Below are 16,015 nucleotides of genomic sequence, written 5' to 3' on the forward strand. Positions count from 1 at the left end.
AGGAGGCAGTTTTCCTTTAAGCGTACATGCTCAAAATCAAAGAAAACAGAAAGAAAGAAATACTGTTTCTCATCAGCCTAAGCTTCCTTCTTCCTAATGCTTATGATCAATCTATGAGCAGATCTAAGTGTTTGTTATGCAACAGTAATGCTGAGACTGCTTGTGAACAGTTTTCTGTATTTATGCAATGCCTGATATTTGTTTTTCTAGTTGTGTTGATTAGTTGTGACTGGTCAGACAAGTCATATGGTGTTGTTTCTGTTCTCAGATTAGAAGAGTGCACAAATACTCTCCCATGTGTCAAGTAGTTTTGCTAATACTTACTCTGGCAGCTTCAAGCCCAAGATGCATGGTAACAACCCATACTTTTTTGAAAATGGATACAAAAGGAGAAAAAGCACAGCTGAAAAGAAAACAAACCCTGAGCAAACAGTCACATAAAACTGCTTGCCGTGCTTGCCTGTGGAGCTATACACATGCACGTTCTTTTGTTTCTTGTTAAATAACATGTGCATGTGCTAGGAATCCAGGTCATTACTTTTGCTCTTGAAAAAAGTATTTCAAAGGGATCTTTTGTGTTTGCTTTACTTTACGTGGTTTGTTGCTGTTTTGTTTTGGGGGGTTTTTTTGTTTGTTTGTTGGGGTTTTTTTTAAAAATTTTTATTTTAATGATTATAAATCTATACCAGGTTTTGAGAATCAAAACCTTACAGCATGATTCTGGCCACTTCTCTCTGAAGTGCTGAAAGCCTCTGTTGCACAGGGAGAGACCATTCGCTCCAGAAAGACTTGAACCATAGAAAAAGATGGGTTTACTTTCTAATCATACCTGAATATTGAAATCCTTACATCTTAGCTCTGATAAGGAGTTCTGGCTTTCCAATGAACACAGGTTTGTCTCAAATCCTTCACAGTTTTAAACATTTTTTTGAAAAGGTGACATTTTCCTTATTACTTTTACAAAGGTTAGTTTTGTCCCTGAGCCACAACATCTGTGACAATAAAAAGATATTTGCAGGATCTCACCAAAGATGGAAATACTTTCCTCAGAAGGACCAATGAAGTATTCACTGCCAGATCAAGGCAATGAAGTTTTGGCTCTAATTTTAACTTCATTACTCTCTATGACAGATGTTTTGACTAAGGGCAGCACTATCTGAACTTTTACAGAAACTTATTGGTTGCACTCTATTGTCCAGATGGCTGATTGTTTCAGGAAAACGTTGCACCATACATTTGTATGCAGGCTTCAGATAGCCTGTGTGGAAGGATACAGAGAGGCTAGGGCATGGATGACTGTAGCTGACATTGAACTGGTTAGCGAAAAAGGGAGATGGGAAAGTGATCCATGCCCCAGAGATCCACGGCAGCTGTACAATAAATTCTCCTCACATCAGCAGCGGAGAATAATGTAACATGACACACCAGAGGGAGCATGTTGAAGGAAAACGTGAGGATCCACTTTCTCCCTTCTCCATCAACACTTCCCACAGGCTGGTATAATAACAGTGATCATTTTCAGTGATTATATCCAGATTTTGGTGCTTCTATGAGTGCAGCACTTCTCAGAGCAAGGTGCAGAGAAGAGCAGGCAGAGCAATCTCCAAGTGGGGAAGTGGTTAAATGGCAAAGACCAGAAAAAGTTAAAAATAAAGCACTTCACAAAACATATTAAAAGAAACATCGGAGTTGGACTAGATAATCTGGGTTGAACCAGATGATTTTTAAAGGTCCCTTCCAACCCAAAGCATTCTATGGTTCTATGATACAAACTCAGAATTGTTTCCACTACACTACACAACTTATTTAAACCTAAAAAACAGGAACTAGGGAGGAAAAGCGTATTGTACTGAGACAATTACAGCCCAGAAACAAGAAGACATTTAAACATCCTTCGATAGTCACATCCTATTTGAAAGCAACAGAGATTTTAAAGTATTTTGTGTACAATTAGATCAACTTTTTCTTGGACATTCCAGGAATTATTTTTTCCTGTCCTAATAAATCCATACTGAAAAGAGAAGAAAGTGAGTATCTTTAGAACACAGAAAAATCTAATGAAGAGTTTTCACTCCTGTTTTTGTCTTCACAGGAAGCTTAGTACTGGGTATAATTTAAAACAAAACAAAAAAATTTTGAAATAAACTTCAGAATACTTGGGGGATTTTTTATTTTATTTTTTTCCAATTTGAAAACTGTAATACTTAATGCTTTAAAGGCTACTTTTTGGGGGGGTGGGTGGGGGTGGGGTGGAGCGTAGTCTTATATTTGAACCATGACCATGGAGTATATAATCTATTCCAATCCCTTCTGGCTGTGCTTCCGCCAGCTGGTGTTGAACATTTTGCTGCCATGACTTTTGTGCATTGAAAACGGTTGTGTTATTGATACTGTTACTGCTACTGATCTCCAGAATATTTAGCTGAGTTGTACACAGTTCCTATGCTGGACACACCATAAAGCCGTAGCATTCTAGCACCATAGAAATGCTGGGTGAAAGGGATTTGTGGAGACTCTACTCCAAAGTCACAGTCAAAGTGGATTGCCACTGGGTCAGGTCAGCCATGTTGTGAAACTCTTTAATAATGGATATTGCACAAAGTGTTTGGGTAACCTGCTTCAGTGCTGTAATACCCTCTTGGTGAAAAACTAAGGACATTTCCTAACGTCCTTGTCTGAACCTCCCACGTCAATCCTTGTGGCTGTTGCCCCTCCTGTATCATCTGATACTACAGAGTAGCTCATCTCTCATCTTTGTAGTTATCCTTCAGTTCCTTTAGCTCATCTTCAGTTCGTTTTAACCAGGTTAAAGAAGCCAAGCTCCCTCATCCTCTCCTACGTCATGTCCTACTTACTAGCCTGCCGTTAGACCCTCTCCAGTTTCACCTCAATAGGGAGGCCCAAAACTAGACAAAATATTCCAGCTGCAGCCTCACCAGCAGCAAGCAGAGTACAAGAGGACAAGGTCTACGGAGTAGATCGATGTTCCTTGACCGCGTACCAGCTCAGCACTCAATCTGCCTTACTGCTGACGAGAGGGAGCTGTTGGTGCGCACCCTCTTCGGGTTCCCGTCCAGCACGACCTGCCTGCCAGGCTGTAGCACTGCCCAGAGCTGCTGCACCCGCCACGCAGAACCTGATGCTTCTCCTCGTTGCGTTTCATAAGGTTTTTGCTGGTCCAGTCCTCCAGTTTATCAGGGCCTGCTCTTTGTTCCGGTAATGATACCCTCTAACTTAAATTTGCTGAGGGTACATTCCAAAATCGTCTAGGTCTTTGATGAATGCGCTAAACAATAAGGGTCCCAGTATCAATCTCAGGGGTGCTCTGCTAGCTGCCGACCACCAAGCGAACATCAAACCATTGATTATTACGCTCTGAACCTGATATATCTGCCATTTTCAACCCACCTAACAGTCTGTATTATTTCCTGTATTCTTCAGAGCCTTAAAGGCAAGATTATTTTACTGTCAATTGAAGTAAGCTGATGGGGAAAGAAATTACATGTGGGTGCTTTTCTGCCATGCCTACTCTGAATAGCACCCTTTTAACATAAGACAGGTAGAACCAGGCCCTTCTTTGTTGAAGTTAATGGCAAATGTGTAAGGAAATGGCTGTAGAATGGAAGCAATCATCTTATTGTGGCTAAACAAGCGACTGCTTCTCTGCCAGGCTGTGATAAGTGAAACACATTAGATCAAACCACCAGTTAAACCACAACTCCTTGATGGTGATTTTCTTATGCACAGTTTCATAGTGGTTTAAGCTAATGGATTTTACTTATCAAATGGATTCTTCTAGGGTATGCACTTTGCCAGTTGCCACAGCTCAGCTGTTGAGTAGTAATTCAATAAGACAAGGTAATTAAATCATTTCTGACTTTGTAAGTATACCATATGTAAGGATAGATGTTGACTTCATTATTAAAAACTTTATTCAGAAGATCAGATAGAATTGGTTTTGTTGATAGCTTGGCATGCTGAATCAGGCTTAGAAGGGCCTGATAGTAGACAGTGTTATCTTTGGAGGGTTTTAATAACAAACTTAAGTGTTAGAGGGGTGCCATTCTACAGATATAAATTAGAGACATAATCAGTGCATGGCAGAATTAGTATAATGGCAGAACTTGCATACAAGTATTTTAAAAATAAATAGTGTTACTTTCACCACTTCTTTTTGCTACATACTTAGGGATATAGCTATTGTGATATATGCCTTCTGCAAAAAAAAGTTGTCTATTCCTATGTTTGACGTATTTATCATGTGATTTTTTCAAAAATTATTTGTTTTAGTGTATGGCTCTGCATTTTTTTTTCCTATTTTTATTATCTATACTTAACATGATGGAATGTTTGCTGTCCTTTTCATGAGATATATTTTTCGTTCTATTTCAAAACTGAAGTATTCCGATAACATTTCTCTAATCATAACACTTAGCATTGTTGTTCGCCTTTTCTGAGATGTGATTAGGATATTTTTAAGCAGAGCAAAAAATACATTTTTAATATGACCTAAGATGAATAGTGAAAACATGTTCCAGCTTTGTGCAACTGCTGACTATAAAAGCTCTCATGCAGGAGTACTATAATTATGTCTTAGGAGTGTAACACATTTTAGATATTTTGATAATTCCATTCAGCTGTGAATGACATGATTGGCTTGCTTACTAGAGATGGAGACTTGGAGAGGGAATGTAACTCCAAGACATAATTGCTGAATAGACTTGGCCAAAAGAATTAAGCTGTAGTTATCACAGCACACTTGTCTTGCTTTTAGGCATCCATTTAATCTAACTAAACAGTCAGTAAAATCACACACTTATCCTCCCACCCACTCACTTAGGACCCAAAGATGGAAAGGAAGGTAGGGAAGTATCGCATGCATGCTGTGTTTTTGTTCCTGAACAAACTTTTGATCTTCTGCTGAAATAATTCTTTCTTGCTATCTTAAAAGGATTTTTTTTGGCTCTTACATAAGTATCTTTTTTATTTCTTCTATTTTTTAAAAAGCTACCACTCTGTTTTTAAATAAATAGCCTTAAAATGTTCTTGAGCTAACTTCTTTCTCTCTTTGTATGACTGCTATTGATATTTTGATGCCTTAGAAGTTTTGCCAGTAGAGTTCACAGAGTTCAAGTTAAACTGATTCTTACGCAAAGCGTAGTTTCAGGCAAGTTGGAATGAGGATCATAATGCAAATATTTTGAGTCTGTAATATTAATTTGGAAATCTCTTGAACAGGCTTCTACATGCAATCTGTAGGAATTGCTATTGAGACAAAATGATCTGAAGGGTTGCGTCCATTAGCTATTTTGCAGCACTTTAGCAAGACTAAAAAAAATCATTCAGCACATTCATTTGTTATTATATTAGGAAAAAGATCACTGTCTGCTAGTCTTTCTGGTTGTACTGTGCCATCTGTGCTTGTAAAAGTAATAATAAGCAATGAATTGCATATGCCATCTGTAGTCAGATCTTTAATAACAATTAGGTAATAATAATCCCCAAGAAATCACTTGTTAACTGTGATAATTGATTAAATGTAATTATTTTGTATAATAAACTCTAATCAATGGTTTATAATGCTGATAATGTCTTTTCCCCCCCTTTTTTCCACAGTAAATGCCCCAGCATGTTTGAGCAGCTGTGCAGGAAAATTACTGATTTTCTTGGGTTAATGACTGATTTTCTACCCAATGAAAATTGAAGACATGGTCTGTTAGGTTTATAATCAGTTTTTACTTTTTTTTTTTCTGAACAAGGTACAACGTAAATATAAAGGAACACTTGGCAAAATTAATTACTTCAGAGTAACTCCTTATAAGTTTAAGGGTGAACAAAGATGAATTATTCAAGTAAAAAGTACATTGCAGTGCACTGCAGTATCAATGGATTGTTCTGTAGCAAAGGTGTTTCCCACAGAACTGGTGATAAGAAATAACCCCAAGACATGGAAGGTGGTCTCTTGATTTGTTTGCAAGTCCAGTCCTAAGGCCCCAGTTCTGCAAAGCCTCAGGCCCTGAATCAGGTGAAGCAGTCTATCATTTGATTAATGCCAGCATGTGCCTGAATTCCAGCTAAAGTTAAGTATGAGTTTCAGCGTTCTAGTGACCTGAATCTTTGCACTCATACTTAATTCTGCACAGATGAGTAGGGTCTTGTGCTTCTATTCATTTGCTTAAAGCTAAGCTTAAGCAACAGCATTTGTGAGATGAGAAACTATATCTGAACAGCAGACTAGAATGTATGTCCCCCCAAAAAAATACCTTGAGAACTGTTCAGACATGCCATTCCAAGAACAAGACAAAGTATTATATTTATATAATATAGTGTGGCAGTTTAAGAGGGAAAAAAGAATCTTGGGTTTAGTTACTATGACAATATGAATCTCTTCTGTATGACTAATGTAATTAAATCATGTACACAGCTGTAAAAAAATCTCTTGGAATTTTTTTTTATTGTAATTATTAGAGATGCATTACCAAAGGAAATGTGAGACTCAAAATCCACCTTACGGTAGTCACCAAACATTCATTAGATAGAAGGAATTCTGATTCCCTACAATGAGTTCAAACTGGTAGTCCAAAAGTAAACCAATAATCCAGAAGCATGCAGTACTGTAAGATTAGAGAATAAATTAGACATCTGCATGCAGTTGCAGAGCTACAGTCTCATTGGGATCACAGAGACAGGATGGGATAGCTCCCGCGGCTGGAGTGCTGCAGACGCAGAAGTGTTGCGGTTGGCAGGGACCTCTCCGGATCATCTCGTCCAGCCCCACTGCTCAAGCAGTGTCAGATAGACCCGGTTGCCCAGGACCGTATCCAGTCAGGTTTGAAATATCTCCGTGGATGGAGGCTCCACAGCCTCTCTGGGCAACCTGTTCCTGTGTTTGTCTACCCTCACACTAAAAAGGTTTTTTTTCTTGTGTTCATACTGGATTTCATGTATTTTGAGTTGTGCCCATTGCCTCTCATCCTGTCACTGGGCACCACTGAAAAGAGCCTGGCTCGCCCATCTTCAGTTGCTCCATTCGGCATTTGTACACTTTGATAAGATCCCCCCGAGCCCTTGTTCTCCAGGCTGAACAGCCCCAGCCTCTCCTTGCAAATCCAGAGTGACAGAGAGCAGAATTTGTAGAGGAACAGTGATCACAACTGAACCAAAAGGGCTTTTTTAAATTGTGTTTCTCTGGAATAAATATATTCATGAGGAGTTCTGATTTTTTTTTAAGATTTTGTAAATGAAAATACCTTAAAAATCGGCCCAGTTGAAATATCTCAAAATCAAAACTTTGAATTTCTTTTGCAGATATTTGTTGTCGGTTTTTACTTGCTCTGTAAGATGAGTTTAAGGTCTTGCAACTGGTCTTGCTCCCTGATTTGCACCAATTGGTCCTTGTATATAGACCAAGAACTAGGTGGAGTAAAAGGAGGATATTACTCTAAATATGCTTGGAATAAGAGCATTTATTCAGGAACAGATCTACACAGAAAAGCTTATTCTAGCTTGCTACCCTGTAGAGTCCCAAAAGAATTTGTGGCCCAGGATATTTAATGTTTTTATGATATAAAATTCATGTGGTTTAAACAGTAAATATTGATTTTGTCATTCAGGGCAAATTATTGCTAAATATGTAAATGAACTGTATACATTACTTGCCTGAAATTCTAATGCAATGGAAATCACATTTACTTTTTCTTTTCAGTAAGTAACCACTTGATCCTAAAGTGATCCTAAATTTCATTTATGTTTGTACTTGCATTTTGAGTCCATTTCAGGTTAACTTTCACCTTCAGAAATTAATACAAGTTTTGCTGGAAAAGCTTGTTCCATGTACATTTAAAAATGAGGAGACCTGACGTTCTTTAGACTCAGAGCCCATCTGTTTTGCGTTTTCCTGGTATGTCCCATGAGTTTTTTAAACTCATAGGGCTTCCAGTATTACTCTGCATATGCTAACTATTTTCAAGCAAATACTTCGGGTATGCAGATGTCATATAAATGCTAATACAATGATATCATTTCCAGTGCTTTTCAGTTCAGTGCAAACATTTCCTACATTGTGCTTAATATTGTTTATACTCATTTATTTCTTCTGTTTTCATGGATGTGCAAAATAAAGGGGGGAGAGGGAAAATACATATTGAATGTTGTATGTAGGTTTCAATTTTTCTCAAAATGGTAATTTTTATTTTAAAATATACATAAAAATTATTACTTGTGGCTTAAATTCAATCTCAGAAATTAACTACTTAATAGGTTTGTTATTGGAGCTTACACTATAGTCTGTCCCAGCATCATTATCCTAAGATAAATATAACAGTCAAAAAAGAAAACACTTGGAAATAATTATAACCCAAAACAAAGAAAACATTGCAGACCCACGATCTGTGTTCTGTGTAATTTTGTTCTTCTCTGGATAATACACAGAGTATTGTTTGCAAGAAGATGGAGGTAGACACAGAAATACTTGAAGAACCATGAAGGGGTTTTTGAGAAAGTTTTCTCAATTCAGCTGAAAGTGAGGTACCAGACAACAGCATAGTTTTTATACCAACATCTTTAAAACAGCTTGCCTATTTTCTTGTTGTAGCTCCAGTGAAATGCCTTATATACACTTCTATAAATGAAAGGAAACAATGGATGATTTCCTGTATTGTAAAACTCGCTGTTTCAGCAGTCATCTGACATGAGAATGTATGAGCCCTTTTTCCAACAGCGTAAGCCAGGACAATTAGTAGTATACCTGACAGGACTAGGGGAGGATTAAACCAATATGCATACATTTTCAGAGAGCATCGCCAGTATTATAAATGATAATATAGACAGCTTGTTACCTTGTTGTAGACTTGCAGTTCCATCAGCAACTGTACAGTACTTAAAGTTTAATAGATAGAAAGGAGCCAATTTACATCATTTTTAGAATGGCCCTTTACCCATCACAGTGACAGCCAATCACCTTACACAGAGACTCAGCTACTTGGTTCTCTTGGCCTATAATTGCAGTGTGAGGTATGCATTTTCCCAGGTAGATCCACAGTTTAGAACAGTATGTGCTGCAAATTATTGCTTTACTTTGCAAGATGAGTAATTTCAGAAGGCCCAAACCAGTTCCCAGCAAATATAATTCATCTGGATATTTTCTTATGGTATGATTTGTATAGTCCAGAGCGTAGACTAGCCATTATGGAGGTTTTCAAGAGGTGGTTCTCTGTTTTGATAGCTTTAACGTTGTTTTACATTAACATAGATAACACAAATATTGAAACACTGATGACATCTTTAGACTATAAGAGAAGTGTTACAAACCAGTGGTTAATAGTACTGTGGCTACCTACCTGTTTTTAATTTTGGAGACTTAAATCTTTATTTATATTTTATCTGGTGGATTGGAAGACATTACAGCTTGCATTTGCTCATTCTTTTCCCTTTAGTTCATTATGAATGTGTTGGAGTGGCTCTTAACCATCTCTCTGTAGTTGCACAAGCAAGCAGGTTTCGAGCTGAGAGATGACAAGAGATGAATTGTTCTTCATCAGAGGGAAGGAGGGGTGAGTAGACTGACCCAGACAGGGGCTTAGCAGAATAAATTGGAATAAACCAGGCAGCAGATGCCACTGGATAATGCCCAGTCCAGTAACAAACCTCTGGCCAGCAACAGGAGGCTACTGCGGAGGTTTTCCACGTTACCCCTGCTTTCCACCATGGAAAAGAAAACAGCGGGAAGAGTGTTCTGTGGTAGCACTGACGGCTCATTTGACATTGTCAGGCAGGTCAGCGCATGCATAAAATCTCTGACCCACTTTTTTGGGTGCCAGGACACCAGTCTAGGCTCTTGGGAAGGGACAGTAGCTGGTGCCCTGTACCGGTAGAGTACACAGATGCTAATATGGGTCTATGTCAGCTGGAAAGGCTTTTCCACAACCTTTCCAAAAGATGAAGAGAGATGGCAGGGGAGACAAGCTGCTGAGTGGGAGTAAAAGGGACTTCAGACAGAAGAATCTCTAAAAGGTTCAAAAGGAGGATGCCTTCCTTAAAATAAGCGTAAGACAAGTGATGACATGATTCCTCAGTATTGGAAGAAGGGAGGAAAAAAAAGTGAATTTGGGGGCTAATTTTTCTGGACTATTTTTCTTTTTTCTATTTGAAAATCAAGCTGTGATGCTGAAAAGCTTCCATAAAATTACAGTGCTAGAATTACAGCATTGATCTGCCTCAGGGGACAAACTCACAACCCTTGTAGAGAAATGGTAAAACACCAAAATCAAGATGGCCATCACAGTTAGAGCTGCCAGGGATCTGTCCTAAACAGCAGAGGTACTGGACCACTCAGGTGGGACCACTGGCCCACAGAGCAGCTGATAGAGTAGGAGAGAAACCCCTTGTCTTATCCTTGAACGCTCAGCTGCAATTTGCATGAAATGCGGTTCTTGGTCCATGACTTGGGTCACAGGGATGAATTGAAAAACTGACACACTTGGCACAAAATTTGTGCAAGAGGTGACTATGCAGGGAAGCCAAAAACGACCAGCGAACCAGGAATTCTCCAGGCTAATTCATACACTAACTTAACAACCAGTGGAAGGTCGGTCAAAACCAACTTTTGATGAAATAATCATTAGTCAAAGTACTTTTTTTTGTATATTATTGTATAACATGCCATGTATTCCCTGCCTGAGGAGTCTCACGAAGAATGAGGTACTCTTTAGGCCAGAATCATACTACACACCTGCCATGAAACCGTCTGCTGAAGCTTTAAAAGAGAAACACTTCTCCAAAAATCTACAGATACAGAAGACTCTTTTCCTTCACTCCTTCCCTTTTCACAAAATCAGATTCTCAGATGGTATGTATCTACATCAAACCCACAGGAAAAAATACTTGTTCATGTAGCCCTGGATTTCCACTCCTTCCCTAGAAGCTTTACCTTGCTCCTCCACCTTTCTTGCCACAAAACTAACGTAAAATTCATTTGCTTCTTACAAATCTATTGGAAAAGTAAAGTTTGAGAATAATTTGTAGGAGTTGTGCATGATAACTTATACAGCAGTTATGAGAGAGTTTTTAAGGTAAGTAAGTAGTGCATTGCAAAAAAACAGTTGTTTTGATTCAAAAGCTTGAGGAAACTGAAAATCCCGAAGGCATTTATGAAATTAAGAGCTAAAGCTTCAGTGGAAGTTATGCTTTGAAATGCTTTATGAATCTGGATGATGCCAAATCTGAGCCATCCCCTCGCAGGAGAGAGTGGCCCAAGAGACAGAACCGAACCTGTGCAAATGGTGGTGACTCACAGGGCAATCTGAGAACAGTGGCATACAGAAATGCCTGTCTGTCCCCAGCAGTTAGCCAGTGTTTCAGGGCTCTCTGTGTTAGGAGAAAGTGATGGTGGAGTCAGATACTTGTTTTATGCAATCCTTTGCATAGGCAGAAAAAGTTCATATGGCCCAATTCCCCTAAACTCTGTAGCAAAATCAGTTGGAGGCACTTGCTTTGTCATCTGTTGCAAGTCTTTCTCCACTTCTACCATAAGACTTGTTTTTTTCAGGAGTGCATTGAACTGCTTTTGCACTGTTTGTGCACTCTTTGTGCTGAGTGTCTCACCAGCATCCACTCCTCCTTCTTGCTTTCCTCTTAGCATGCTGTTATTTCTCTGTCTGCACTCAACATGTTTCTGCTGTTCAGCTTTCACATTCACATCCAACCAATCCCTTTTACTTCACGGCACCAAACGGTATTTGTTGAATTGTATTAGCTAGTCCCTGCCCACTCCTATGCAGTAGCTTCTTTTGTTTCAACTATTCTTAACCTAAGGGGAATGTAATTGCCCTCTCATTTAGCCTGGAAGCATGAAATGGAAATAAAACAACACAAAATGAGTGCACTGGCAGATTTGGCATAAATTCTAGGTAAAAGCTGATTATCACAGAAACAAATTATGTAGCTGCAGGGACAGAGAAGAAGGGTTGAATTTCAAATTGAACAGACTCAAAATGTATTAAAATCTACTGGATTTGCAAACCACAGTGGAAATGTGGGGCTGTACCTACACAGGAAGAAAGGCATGGGTTTCTCTCAGATACAGACTTTATGTGTTTTATGACAAAATGTTGAATATGATTCAACACTTTGGGGAGGAAAAAGTGGTGGTAAAAGATGTGTCAACTGCTCCTGTTCTATGAAAAGAGCATATATGAATTTCTTGTTAATTTGGTCCTGCTAGCCAACTTCATGAAACAGTGCTTTCTTCCACTGTTCTCAAGGTTTGTGTGGCAGAAAATCAGAGGTAGTATGCAGTCTGTTGATCTAGACTTTCCCCATGCCCTCCAAATAAAGTCACACTTGCAGATAAATACTTCTCTGTCTCTATGTAGGTTGTAGAGAACTTTCACAGTAGTATTGTAGTAAAACAGCTCTTACAGTATGATTGTTGTCAGAAAGACTTCATAGATCACAGTCAGGGCATTAATTTCACTGATTTGGCAATTTAGGGCAAATTCCCTCCTCTACATCAGTGTTTTGATTTGGAGCAACAGTGCAGTTTTGAAGGACTGTATCCTCGATTGTCCCTTTGTATCAGTTTGACTTGCAAAGCCATTTTGTTGCACGAGTGAGATTCCTTTCAGAAGAATTAAAGCTTGAATGACTGTTTTAGATGTACATCTTCATATTAAAACCACAACAGAACAACGCAGTCCTCACTGAGAATGGTCCAGAGCGATAGGGGAGAAAAACAAACCCACAGACGGAGAAGCCTGGAGACTGTCTAGCAACACACCTACAGAACCTGACTTCTCTCTAGAGAGCCTGTCCTTCCAGCTGGGCACCACCACAGTTATCTCCCGCACAGCTGTTTCACACATTCGTCCTTTGAACCCTGTCAGGTACCTCTGAGACCCAACAAATAGGATTTCTCTATTGGGTTTTACGCTGTGGTTTTCTTCCCTCTCGTCATTTGTGGTTTAATGTTCCGATTTTTGAAATTGCATGTTTCCTTATCCTCTGGATAAGGTAAAATCTTATGCAAAATTCAAACAAGATTGATTACAAGACTCATCAAGTTTAGGGCATTTGGGCCAAGCTGCAAAATAAAATCAATGCCAGTTGGTGCCTTTCATAATCTGTTTACTTCCTGAGTGTGTGATGCTATTAAAATACTTCATCTCCAGGTAATCTTATTGGCCTTTGCATTTATGCTATGGCTGACGGGATTAGCTCTGAAAAGCACTTACATATTACCTGTGATATAAACAAGTAGATTAGTAGAAGGTGCTTTAGGCTGAAGTTTTTTGGGTTTGTTTTCTTTGTAATTTATGTACTGAGTTCCAGGAGCAGGACACATCCTCTTGTACAGGTAAAACACTTATCACACAGGCAGATGTTTTGGAAAGAACCTACTCCTCAAAGGCCTTTTTGAACCCTTTCTGTGAGAAAAATCTCTTCTCCCCTGAATTTTCAGCAACAGACTATTTGAACACCTGGTGCCAGTGTAGCTTGTCCCGCAGCACACTCCAGAAAGTGCAAGGAAACAGGCAGGCACCAAGCTGACTTAGTTTTCACCACTCTGTCTGTTTGTCTAGATGGAACATAGAGCCATTTCCACAGTCTGAGTTTTATCCATCTGGTAAGTAAATTTTGCTGGAGACCCTAACTTTCCATGAAGAATACAGTTGAGGAATTGAGGAAGCTATTGTTTTGCTAAAGATCACAATGAATACTTGCTAAAGTTGGGAGATAGGACACATTATATATGTGATATGTAGTACATGATATTGTAAATATATACACACAGTAAGACACATCTCCCAAGTACACATTCATGTAGCTAGACAGATCGATCTTCTATATATACAAATACATATAGGGGTGTGTGTTATGTGTGTGTATATATATATATATATATACACATGTAAACTAGCAAGGGGACTCGCTAAGGGCTTCGTTTCTATTAGTTCGATACTCCTTTTCAGCTAGTCTTTCTCTGTAACATTATATGTAAGTTGATATCCTTGACATTGTCATAATCAGTATTCATCAGTCTAAGAACAAAAGGGGTATACCTCACTCCAGTAGTTTTGGTCGTACTGTTGTAGCAAAGGTTCATTAAAGCTTTTCTCTTACTGTTTTTCTTATGTTTACCAGCAGAGGTATATTCTTCAGCTTAAGATACTAGGTGATATCTGAGCGTTTGGTTCTTGTGACGAGGTCTGTTTTCTAAATCAGGATATTTATTTTTCTGCAGTGCTAAGCATTCACCCTTTTGTCGCTTCCTTGGCTTAGATTGCTGAGGTTATTTTGAGATCAATTTTCATCTCCTATTTAAATTATATGGCTGCTGGTTCAAATCCAGCTTGGGTCAGTAATTCTGCCATATACATGAAACAAGTTCTTGGCCTGAGCCAATTATTCCTGTTGAAGAGGTTGTGATGCTGCAAAGAAACAATAGCGGTTCCTTTGGCTTCCTTCCTGCAAGCCTCACTGGAGACATTACTGACGAGGTATACAGGATGATCCCTCCAAGTCAGGACTGAGAATTGCGATGCCTTTATAAAAGCACTGTGGAAAAAAAAAAAAATGCCTTTTGCTGCAAATGTGAAAGAGTTAATCTACATATGGATAATGACTCAAAATTCTTATTTGCTTACAGATGCAATCTATTTTAAAATTAAATTTTACAAATAAAAATGGTGACTTGTCAGCCATGACAAATCATGAAGGAAAATAAGAATTACTGGAAATTGTAAAGAAGTATTTAAAACTCTCTAACATTAGCAATGACCCTCTGTCTTTTAATGTTTTCTTCCTCACTTTAAAGAAACTCTTTGTTTGACACTGATATTTTGGTTCCAGCCAGGTACAGTGGCAAGCAAGATCTGACTGATTTCTGTCACGCAGGTGATTAGGTTAGTAAATGCTGACAAGCTTTATTCTGTGACTGTTTTTCACCTGGGGGGTCTCTACTCTGAGAGGAAATGTTAGTCTTGATAGCACTTGCCTAGGCAGCAGGAAGCCCTTTTTGTCAGATGTATGCCTCAGATTAAACCTGGAGACTTTTTTTTCTTTTTTAACACGTGTATTTCCAGTGCATGTTTTAACTTCCCGCCCGGGCGTGTAGTTTTGCCATCGTGACACCCGGTAGCGGGAAGGAAAAGTTGCTAGCCTCTTCCTAAAGGCGAGGAAGCAGCGGGACAGCGTGGACATCCTTGCGGCGAGATGCCGAGCCTCTGCCAAGCCAGGGCCAATCCTGCCCCTGGTCCCCACAGCTGCCGGCGCGACGCACTCGGGCTGCCGCGCTGGTTCGGATGGGCTGCCGCGCCGGTTCGGATGGGCTGCCGCGCCGGTTCGGATGGCCTCCGGCCCAAGAGCTGTCCAAGGGGCCAACGGCCCGGACTGGACGTGCGCGGGGTGTCTCGGCAGGGAGGAAGGCTTTCTTTCCCAGAAAGCCGGGTTGCCACGCTGCGCGGCGCGGCGAGGTGCCGTCGGGTCGAGGTCCGGGAGCCACAGTCGCTCGGGGGTGGGAAAGGAGAGAGGTTTCCCTGCAGCCGCTCCCCTCCGCGGCTCGCTCTCCGCGCCGCAGCCTGGAGCAGCCTCAGGGCTACCCAACGGTGCGCGCCTGGGCTGGATCTGCTGCGCCGCCACCACGAACCGGGGGGGTGTTCGGTACGGGGGGAGCAGGGGCAAGTTTTACGGCATCAAGGGCTTGCTGCCAGCAGCCAGCCGGCAACCGTGCACCCAAGAGGGGCTTTGATGCATTTCCGTGAAGATGGGGGAGCGAAGTGGAGCTGATAATCTGCCCTTTCGCATGATGCTCCGGAAGTTACCTGGATACTCACTAACTTGAAAACCAATGCGGGATCTTAATAAATATATAATGAAATAAGCCTTGTACCATTTATGAGTAATGAAAACGGAATGTGCCTGATAACATGAACCCATCAGTAAACGATCATGCTTTGAAAGGACACTGCCAGAGTCGATCGGCCACAGATTTGAACTTTTATTCTTGTCTCTCTTTCTA

This window comes from Buteo buteo, chromosome 25 (assembly GCF_964188355.1).
Source record: "Buteo buteo chromosome 25, bButBut1.hap1.1, whole genome shotgun sequence".
Classification (NCBI taxonomy): Eukaryota; Metazoa; Chordata; class Aves; order Accipitriformes; family Accipitridae; genus Buteo; species Buteo buteo.